We start from the raw sequence: 10,141 nt of genomic DNA on the forward strand, positions 1-10,141 counted from the left end.
TCACTTCCCTTGCTATGGCTCCCACCTCCATGCCTCTGCTCGCAAGGTTCCTCCTATTTCGAAATGCCTTTCCTTGGCTTTTTACAGGGAGCAATTCCATCTTCAAGGCACAGCTCAAATGCTACTTTCTTCAGCAAGCTGCCCTGATTTCCCCAAATGGCTAGGATCCTTCTTCCCACAGCAGGGTGACTTATGGAACTTCTACATCCATCCAGTGTTGTGTCAAGACAATATCACTGATGAACAACAAGAGTTAAGATTTTGTGGCACTTGCCGCGAGCCAGGCATCATTCTGAGCATTATACACATATTAACTATTTTAATCCTTATAACACCCCTTTGCAGTTGGCATTATTAAAGATTAGACTAAGGCATGTGTGCAAATGTGCAAACACATACACACTCTTTCACTCTCTGTATGTACATCTACACATATACATATATATATATATACACACACACACACATTTATAGCCTACCCATTGTGTGTGTGTGCATGCATGTGTGTATATGCATGTGCAAGCATGGATAATCACAATGCCTTCTAGGGGTGCCTGGGTGGCTCAGTGGCTTAAGCATCCAACTTTTGACTTTGGCTCCGGTCACGATCTCAGGGTCGTGAGATTGGGCCCCATATCAGGCTCTGCACTCAGTGGGGAGAGTCTGCTCAAGATTCTCTCCCTCTCTCTCTGCTCCTCTCCCTATTAGCACACAAGTATGCTCCCTCTAAGTAAAACTTTTTTAAAAAATGTCTCCTAGTACAAAGATTTGTGCCACATAGAAAAATGACACACTTTCTGCCTAGAAGGAGTCTCTCCACAGATAGGAATACCCATTTTGAAAATCTGTGTTTTGTTGTTTAGGACGATGTCATGAAATCATGGGCCTAAAAAGCTGGGAGTGCTTAGACAGCACTAGGTCCAGCCCCATCCCTGAGTCAGCACAAATATTTTCTGAGTGCCTGTTACGTGCCAGACCCTTGGCATGAGAGATGGTGAGGCAGGGTCACTCATTCTGAGAACTTACAGCTAAACTCTTTGTTTTGGAGATGAGAAAACAAAGGTTTAACCAGGGAGGTTAAGTAACTTCCCTGAGGTCACACTAACTTGGTTTAATCCCATTTCTGGGTAATGGAAAGCCACTTCCAGTTCCAGGCATGAATTGCCACTTTTGAAAGAATCAGAATGCAATTCTATATTCCTAATGTCACATGATAGGCAAGATAATGATTCCCCCAAGATGTTCACATCCTAATCCCTTGAACCTGTGAAGATATTGAGAGAGAGAGAGAGAGAGAGAGAGAGAGAGAAATTGAAGTAGCTGATGGAGCTGAGGTTGATAATCAGCTGACTTAAAGGTAAGGAGATTGTCCTGGACTATCCGAGGGGGCCCAGCACACTCATGAGAGTCCTTCAAGGGGAGAGAGGCAGGGAGAAGAGCCACTGTCGGAGTGATGCAGTGTGAGACAGACTCAATGGGCCACCAGCCAAGGAATGTGGGCAGCCTCTAGATGCTGGAAAAAGCAAGAAAAGGGATTCTCCCCTGGAACCTCCAGAAGATAACGCAGCCCTGACGACACCTGTGAGACTCGGCTTGGACTCTGATTGCCAGAACTGCGGGAGAATAAGCTCTCTTGTTTTGGCCACTCAACTTGTGGTGATTTGTTACAGCATCCACAGGAGACTAATGCTCCCTGCAATTAGGCTGAGCCTGACAAAGCTCCTCAGGGGGCCTGCTGGGGTCATTCTGAAGTAAGCAGCACTTATCTTTCTAGAAGCCCGGACATTCAATCTCACGTTAAATCTTATTAGGATTTGTTTTCAGCCAGGAGACTCCCATCAGCCTTTAACTTTTTCCCTTGATAGGTCTATTTCAGAGTTTAATGCAGAAATAGAGATGACCAAAGAATGCCATTTTTCATAACTTTCTTTCTCAATTCTTCCAGACACTTCTTCCTTGGCCTCTAGATCTCTGTCATTTTATTTTTAGAAACACTCTCTGTGTTCATTCCTTGTAGCCCATGGAAGAAGTGACTTTCAGGGGCCCGTGTTGCTCTCTCATGCCCCCTAGCCTCCTTTCTTTTCTCAGTTTCTGTGTCTTTTGAGACGGTCTTCAGCTTTGGGGATGTGCTTCAGATCCCAGGCCCTCCTGACAGGGATGGAAACAAGAGAGGCTTACAGAGAGGAGCCAGGCTTCAGTTTTTGGCATGAGGAGGGGGAACCACTCCTACCCACTGATGCCCATCTGGGCCCTCCGATGTCCTCTCTAGTGCCCATCTGGCCTCTGTCAGGGATGGGGCCAGACAGCTGAGATGGGAATGGGCCACTTCCAGGAGAAAGAAGGGTGTGTCTGCCGTTTCAGTGAGGGAGGTGGGCAACAAAGGGCTTCTCTAGGGACTTAGAGAATCAGAGCACCGGCTGACACCAAAAAGCTGTTCCTCCTGGGAATGTGAGGGATTGTGAGAAGTGCCTCATCAGTCATCATTCAACAAAATGTTCACTGAAAGCCTTCTTAATGCCAGGTTCTGTGCTGGGGATATAGATGATGACAGTGATCAGGGTGATGGTGGTGGTGCTGCTGCTGCTGCTGCTGATGGTGGCGCTGATGGTGATTGATGATGATGATGATGATGATGATGATGATGATGATGATGGTGCTGGTGGTGCTGGTGGTACCTGATGGTCCTGATGACGGTGCTGATGGCGGTGATGATGATGGTGATGATGGTGCTGGTGCTAGTGGTACCTGATGGTCATGATTATGGTGCTGATAATGACGATGATGATCATGGTGATGCTGATGGTGCCACTGGTGCTGATGGTGGTAGTAATGGTGCTGATGGTGCATGACAGTCATGAAGATGACAATGGTGGTGCCTGATGGTCATGATGACATTGCTAATGGTGATGATGATGATGAATGGTGAAGATGCTTATGATGACAGGGCTGCTGCTGCCGCTGATGGTGATGATGGGAGAGGACACCCACCAGGTATCAAGCACTGTTCTAAGTACCTGCCAGATACTCATACATTTTGTGTTTTCAGGTGGCAGGCATGAAATATTTGCTGAATTAATAAATCAAGGATGACTTGGTCCCTACCACCCTAAGCTCACAATGAGGGGCAAGAGCATGCAGAGCAGAATGAAGGGAAGATGGGAGAGGGGAAACAGAGATAGAAATGGTAATGAGACACAGAAAGACAGAGCAGTGGTCAGGTGTATAGGCTCTTGAGCCAGACTGCCCAGGTCTAAATCCTATTAACTCTGTTAACTCTCTGGCCTAATTCATAACTCTTTCTGTGCCTGCCTCCTCATTTGTAAGGTGGGGGTGATAGGAAAGTCATGGGGTGATGGATATGTATCCACACTGAACAGATCTGGTGCACAGTAGAGGTTCATAACCCGTGTTTCTTGTCACCTGCTCAGTAGAATTCACCTAAGCCACTCAGGGGCAGACTTGGTTGCTTCAGGTTTCTATTTGGTTTCTCCCCCAGACCAGTTCTCAGCATCTAATTGGGAGTCTTTCTCACTTCTATTCTTGCTGCCATCCTGGACACCCAAATCCCCACTTCTGATTAAACTTGGTTTCCCATTTTGCATCTTGGTCTCTCTCCCACCAAGTAAGGACTTCATGTGACATTTGAGCTGAGACTTTAGGAATGTGTAATTTCAACAAGGGAAGGCACTATTTAGAAAGGAGCAAGGAACTGTCCAGCCAGAAGGAGAAAGTGGGGTAGGAGAGGTACACTCCTGATGGAAATTCTGGGCAGCGGGCTGTGCCTGAGGATGATGCAGGAGCCTGGGGGCAGGAGGCAGAACTACATATGAAGAGCCTTCATCAGGACACCTGGGTGGCTCAGCGGTTGAGCAGCTGCCTTCAGCTCAGAACGTGGTCCCAGGGTCCTGGGATCAAGTCCCACATGGGGCTCCCCACAGGGAGCCTGCTTCTCCCTCTGCCCGTGTCTCTGTTTCTCTCCCTGTCTTAAATTAAATAAATAAATAAATAAATAAAATCTTTCAAAAAAAAAAAAAAGAAAGAAAGAAAAGTCTTCATACCATGCCACTGTAACATTTTAGAAGGTCAATGGGAAACCATTAAAGTTTCCAAAGCTTTATAAACTTACAGTTGTTATGGACATCCTAGAGGGTGGTGTTGATCCTAGCGGTAGCATTCATCCCAGCCCCAGTGGAGGTTGCAGTCATAATAGATTAAGAGCAGCAATAATAATTATAGGAGCATCAGCACGATAGAGATTGAGCACCATCGTTTTCATAATTAACTGTCATTGCACTTGTCATGTGCCATTCTAAATACTTGGAGTTTCAGCTCATGGGATCCACACAATAACCACAGGAGGTCACTACTATCATTATCCCCATTGTTCAGATGAGAAAACAGAGTCAGGGAAGAGTGATGTGACCTGGCAAAGCTGCACTGGAACCCAGACACGCAGGACTCAGGCACAGTGAGAGGCTGCCTTGGCTTGCCTGGTGAGAAGTGGGTGTCAGGAACCCGATACCTCGTGAGGCAGGGAGGACTCCTGGAGGAGAGGCCCTGAGAGGTGACTGTGGGGTCCTGGCTGAGCCATGGAGGTGGTGGTTGAGGGGCTGCCAGTCCCTGCCTCTCTGATGCCAGGGAGGGGCCCCAGGACGGCTGCACTCTGTCCTAGTCAGACAGGCCTGTGATTAGCCCCCTCTGTAGGCCTCCTGCCAGCTGGGGCTGGCCTGCCTGGCCTCACCCCCAGGGTGTGGGGGTCGGGCTGGGTCCCCGGGCCTCACTGCTGTCTGCCTGGGGTCTGGGGTACCCGCAGAGCACGGGAGCAGAGCAACATCACAGCAGGGCTGGACGGGTCAACTGAGCCTGACTCCCCCCACCCCATCCCCAGGCTGGACGAGGGCCAAGTGGTCCAGCAGGAGGCAATGACTAAGGCAAAATGTAATTACCTCAATTGCAATTTAGCTCTGCTCCCTGCAAAACATGTCACGTCCCCCTACCACTCCCCCTTCCCTGTCGCGGAGGAAAGAATGTTCCTGAGGACAGCTGGAAGTACACGGAGCCTCAGGTGCCAAATGCTTCTGAGAGAGGACCCTTGGGCAGGTGGAGGTCCTGGCCCCACGCTGCCTTCCCCTGGGCCCTGAGAAGTGACTACCCGCCTGCTCCCTATCTATCCATTCCCCGGCTCTGGTAGTGACAGCTCCCCTGTGTCCCCCATGATCCCGGCAGGAGGCAGAGCTTAAAAGGCCTGTTCTGCAGGCTCCAGGGGGACTGCGATGCCATCTTCCGTGCCTTGATTAAGAATGATCCTGGGGCCCTGCTGCAGGAGAGGCTGGCTCCCCTGACAGTGCCAGGAACAGGAGAGGGGAGCAGCGGTGCAGGGAGAGGGCCCCTCTCCCCCAGGGCCAACTGCTCAGCCTGAGGGAGGGGGCACAGGAGGGGAGCCCAAGGCCTGTGGGGGATAATTAGGTATTCTAGAGCCATGGGGGAGGGCCCAGGCTTGGATAGCCTGCAGAGAACATTGGAGAGAGGGAGGGGCAGGTGTCCAATGACCTCTTGGCTCCTGGCCCCTGTGAGGTAGAGCCTTGGAGCAGGGGCCACTGGCTCTCTGGCTACACCCAGCCCAGGCTGAAGAGTCTTGTGGCCCCCAGCCTTTGATCAACTGTTGGCAGGGCTCCCTCCGGTATCTGGTCAGCTCTCCTTACCCCTGACTTTCCCAGACGCTTCACCAGCATTTCAGCAACATGGGTTAGTCCTGCCTTTTCTGCCCGGCCCTGAGATCGTGGAAGAGAGGGACGTGACAGGACTCATCCCACGACGCCTAGTGCTTTCCTGGGAATCCCACCATGCTTCCTAGATCTCTTTTGCTTCCACCCAAGACCCAGGATTCAATTCTTGAGAGGCTCCCACACAGTCTGTGTGCCTGAAGCCGAACAGAGCTCGGCTCATGTCTGCCTGCTGCCTGCCTCTCTCTCTCTTCCCTTTCTTTTTTAAGATTACTTATTTGAGAGACAGTGCACGTGAGCAAATGGGGGGAGTGGCAGAGGGAGAGGGAGAGAAGCCCCACCATGCGGGCCTCAATCTCAGGACCCTGAGATTATGACCTGAGCCGAAACTAAGAGTCAGATGCTTCACTGAATGAGCACCCCCACCCTGGCACCCCTGCCCTCCTTTCTTAATGACTGTGTGGCTTTGGACAAGCCACTTGACCCCTCTGAGCCTCAATTCCTACATCTGTAAAATGTGGATAATAATACCTCCCTTTGCAGGCTTGTTGCAAAGTCTAAGAAGGTAACATACCGTTTCACTTTCCTAGGGCTGTCAGAACAAAGTACCACAAACTCACTGGCTTCAGCAACATGCTTATGGTCTCCTAGTTCTAAGGCTGGACATCCAGGATCAAAGCGTTGGCATTGTTGGTTCCCCCAAGAGCAGTGTCAGAGAATGTGTCCCACGCTTCTCCCCGAGCTTCTGGTGATTTGCTGGTGCTCCTCCGCACTCTTGGAGAGCAGAAATCATCACCCAATCCCCAGTTTCATCTTCACATCTGCAAACCCTGTGTGCATGTGCACGTGCACCTGTGCTGAGTCCCCCTCTGTTAACAGGATGCTGTTATCGTGGACTAGCAGTGCACCCTGCTCTGGGATAACCACATCTGCAAGGGACCTGTCTCCAAATAAGGCGACAGTCTGAAGGACCCTGAAGGGTCACAGTTCAAACCATAACCCCCATATGTGAAGACACCAAAGAAAAAGTTCTCAAGATATGCCAGACCCTCTTCCTTCCCCATGAAAGAGAAGCTAGCCTCAGGGGCGACAAGTCTCCAGCAATCTGGGGCTCCTTAGCTGAGGATGCAGGTTCCGCCAGGTGGGAAAGTGCTGCCCGCGAGTGCTGTCAAGGGCTCTGCCTTCGTGCCCTGGCCTCACCCTCCCACCAGGGATGCCTTGCCCCAGAGAACACGTCCTAGTTCCACTCGGAGGCCGGTCTCTGCTTGACGGCTTCACCCGCGCCGGAGAGCCAAGGGACAGGGGGAGAGGCCAACCCTGCCCGGGCTTTCTGCCCAGGTGGCCCTGCAGGGACCCCGAGCTGGGAGGCCCAAAGAGCTGCCCCAGGCCCCCAAAAGCTACTCCTTTGCTCTGGAGCTTGGCCTTTTCCCTCTGTTTTCTTTTTTTTAAATTTTTTTATTTATTTATGATAGTCATACAGAGAGAGAGAGGCAGAGACACAGGCAGAGGGAGAAGCAGGCTCCATGCACCGGGAGCCCGACGTGGGATTTGATCCCGGGTCTCCAGGATCGCGCCCTGGGCCAAAGGCAGGCGCCAAACCGCTGCGCCACCCAGGGATCCCTCCCTCTGTTTTCTATCACGAAAGAGCCTTCTTTTCTCTCCTCCTTGGCCCTGGGGAAGCATAGCTCCTCTCTCCAGCCCGGGAGGGTTCACATGCTTCCTGTTTGTCGAATATCATTTTGATCTTAACAGCAGCACCGTGAAAACAATACCTACTAAACACTGATGCTCGTGGCAGTACGACCAGCACCAGCACGAGTTCCTTCCAGATTCTCAGCTTACTCCGCACCAGCCGCCCTCCCTCCAGGGGGTTATCTCCTGGAGGGCGACTGGCAGCCCGAGGGCACGGAGCTAATAAAGAAGCAGAGAAGTCAGCAGGAGGTTTCCCCCCAGGACTGTCCCTACTGTCCCCAAACCTCAAAAGGTGCCGGCTTGAACTTCGACACTGTTTTCTTTGGCTGTGTTGAGTGTGGTTGGTTGCCCTCCTCCAGGAAGGGCTGGGCAGACCTCGCAGTGGGGAGAGGGAAGTGTCTAGAAGGGAGGAAGGAGCGAGGATAGGGAGGGAGGCAGGGGACCGTCTGAGGGCCTGGGGCCCAAGACGTAGACGTGGGGGGGGGGTGTGGTCCACGTGGCTAAATTGTGGGCAGTGGCACCTGTGTCTCACGAGAGGCGTGGGGCTCTGGTGGGAAAGACACCACCCATGGCGCCCTTTTCTCTGGACAGGCGCTTTGTCCCTGCTGCCCAGCCTCCCCACCGGTGAGGCGGAGAGGGCCAGCGCATGCCACGCGCGGCTGCGCCAACACCCACTTCTCAGACGGGAAAGCGGTGCGGGCTCGGGGAGTCGCAGTAGGAGGTGCCAGGGGGTGGAGGTGGAGGGAAGCTTCCAGGAAAGGGGCAGGGGACAGGGATCGTTTCTACTCTCAAAATCTCCATTCTCCTCCAAGGGCTTTAGAGACCTAATTTTAGAGAGTCTTCTGGGAGAATTGCTCCTTCTTACGACCCTGCCCCTGCAGCCCCTGGACCCCAACAGGCTGGCACCACGACTCGGTCGTGTTATTGGCTGAAATGGTCTATCACCGTCAACGCCTCCATCCCACCCGTCGGCAAGGACTGGGTTCCAGTCCGCCTGCAGCTCTGGTTCTCAGCTCAAGGTCTGGGACAAAGGGAACGTCTCGCTGACGTCTGTTGGATGAACAGATGAATGACTGGGGGAAAGAGGGAACAAATGCCTTTAGAAGGAAACGGCTTGCTTCTGCGGCCACATTCCCTCCTGTTTATTAATGTTGTGAGCAGACTGAGGACAGAGCTGAAGACCCCGCGTGTGCACCTGCTCTCATCCACAGGACGCCAAGGGGCGAGGCACGTAGCTAAGGGCTATTATTCACGTTATATTACGAACCAATGATGGATCCGTGGAGAGCTGGTCTTCTCCTTATCCTTGGTCTCAGAGCATCTGATCCCTTGGCCACGGGAGCCTGCCTACTCAGAGGTCCAGGTACCTTAGGAGGTGTGGCCCCAGCAGGCTTTGGAGCCAGGTGGATGGGAATTCTAATGTGGTTTTGGCCAGTGACTCAGGCTCTCTGAGCCTCTTTCCTCACTTACAAAAGGAGCCATCCAGAGTCAAGGGTGGTTATAAAGACTGAATTTAAGTGAGGCAATTATTTAAAAGCTCCTGGCATGGTCCTGGAAACACTGTCTGTGGCTAACACAGGACAGCACCCTTTCTCCCCTGATCCTCACTGTAGGTCAAGAAAGCAAATTGCTTTGCCCAACCACGCCTCAGTTTCTCCCTCTGTGAAGTGGGGCCAATAATAGCTGCCCAGCCTCTTCATAGGACTGTTGTAAAGAGATGAAGAAAATGAAAGTGCTCTGTAACATCAATGTACTAAGGGGAAAGGTGTTTATGTTATAGTTGACACCTACGGGCATTTGTTCCAACTCAATTCCTGTGGGCGTGAGAGTGTCCGGGGTTGGCTTCCCTGCTGAGTACCACATGCCTCTCCCTCAGCACCACCATCTCTGATCCTGTCGTCTAAGAAATCTGGGGGCAGTCCTATGCCACTATTTGTGTCCATTCCCCCGGTCTGGATGGAATAATATTCTTACCAAAGTGGATGGTGTTCTTACCAACCCACTGCAGGGGCAATTTTTCCAGTCTCAGTGGTGACAGTTGGGCTTGTCACCCAGGACAGGGTTGTCACCATCCACCACGGGCCTGTGATAGCCTCCCTCTCAGGAGTACTGACTGGCCGTGGGGACTGGGAATACGTGCAAGTGCCACCCCACTATCTCCCCAAGCAGCCCTGCATTCAAGCAGTAAACCCAGGAAGGTGGAGGAGGGCTGAGGAAAGCTGCCCCTGCGTGTACTAGACCCTGGGGACGGTCACTCCCTTCGGCATGTTAGGGCAGCCCGAGCAAGACAGGGGTAGATACTCAGTGTCTATGGACACAGATAATTAACAAGTGGGTTTTACTTTTGCAATGGGTCAATTATTCCCTAACTGTTGCATTTAATATAATTTTTGTCAAAGCATATCTTACATGCTTCAGGGTAGCTCCCTATGCAACGGAGCCCTGCAACACATTCCAAAAAAAATTTTTTAAGAGCTCGAGGCCGTGGTTTATTGAACTGTTTCATTAACTGGAGACAGTCAGGTGGTTTCCACTTGGGAACGATTACCCAAAATGTCAACAACCGAGATTCGTGGGTAACAGCACACACACATGCACACACATGCACACACACACACAGAGCTTCTCTGAAGTCTGGATTATTCTGAGGACGGCTTCTGGGAATTCACAGCACTGGATCAGGATAAGAACCATTTTTTTTTAAATGGCTTCTGACCTGTGTTGCC

The 10,141-nt window shown here is 51.6% G+C and overlaps 1 protein-coding gene across 5 annotated transcripts in view; it reads right to left on the minus strand.

Moving 5' to 3' along the window:
• Positions 1-10,141, minus strand: part of ABTB3 (ankyrin repeat and BTB domain containing 3) — a 312,444-nt gene that overhangs the window by 147,484 nt on the left and 154,819 nt on the right. The gene's annotated exons all lie outside the window — the stretch shown is intronic.

Source organism: Canis lupus, chromosome 11 (genome assembly GCF_048164855.1).
Source record: "Canis lupus baileyi chromosome 11, mCanLup2.hap1, whole genome shotgun sequence".
NCBI classification, from domain to species: Eukaryota; Metazoa; Chordata; class Mammalia; order Carnivora; family Canidae; genus Canis; species Canis lupus.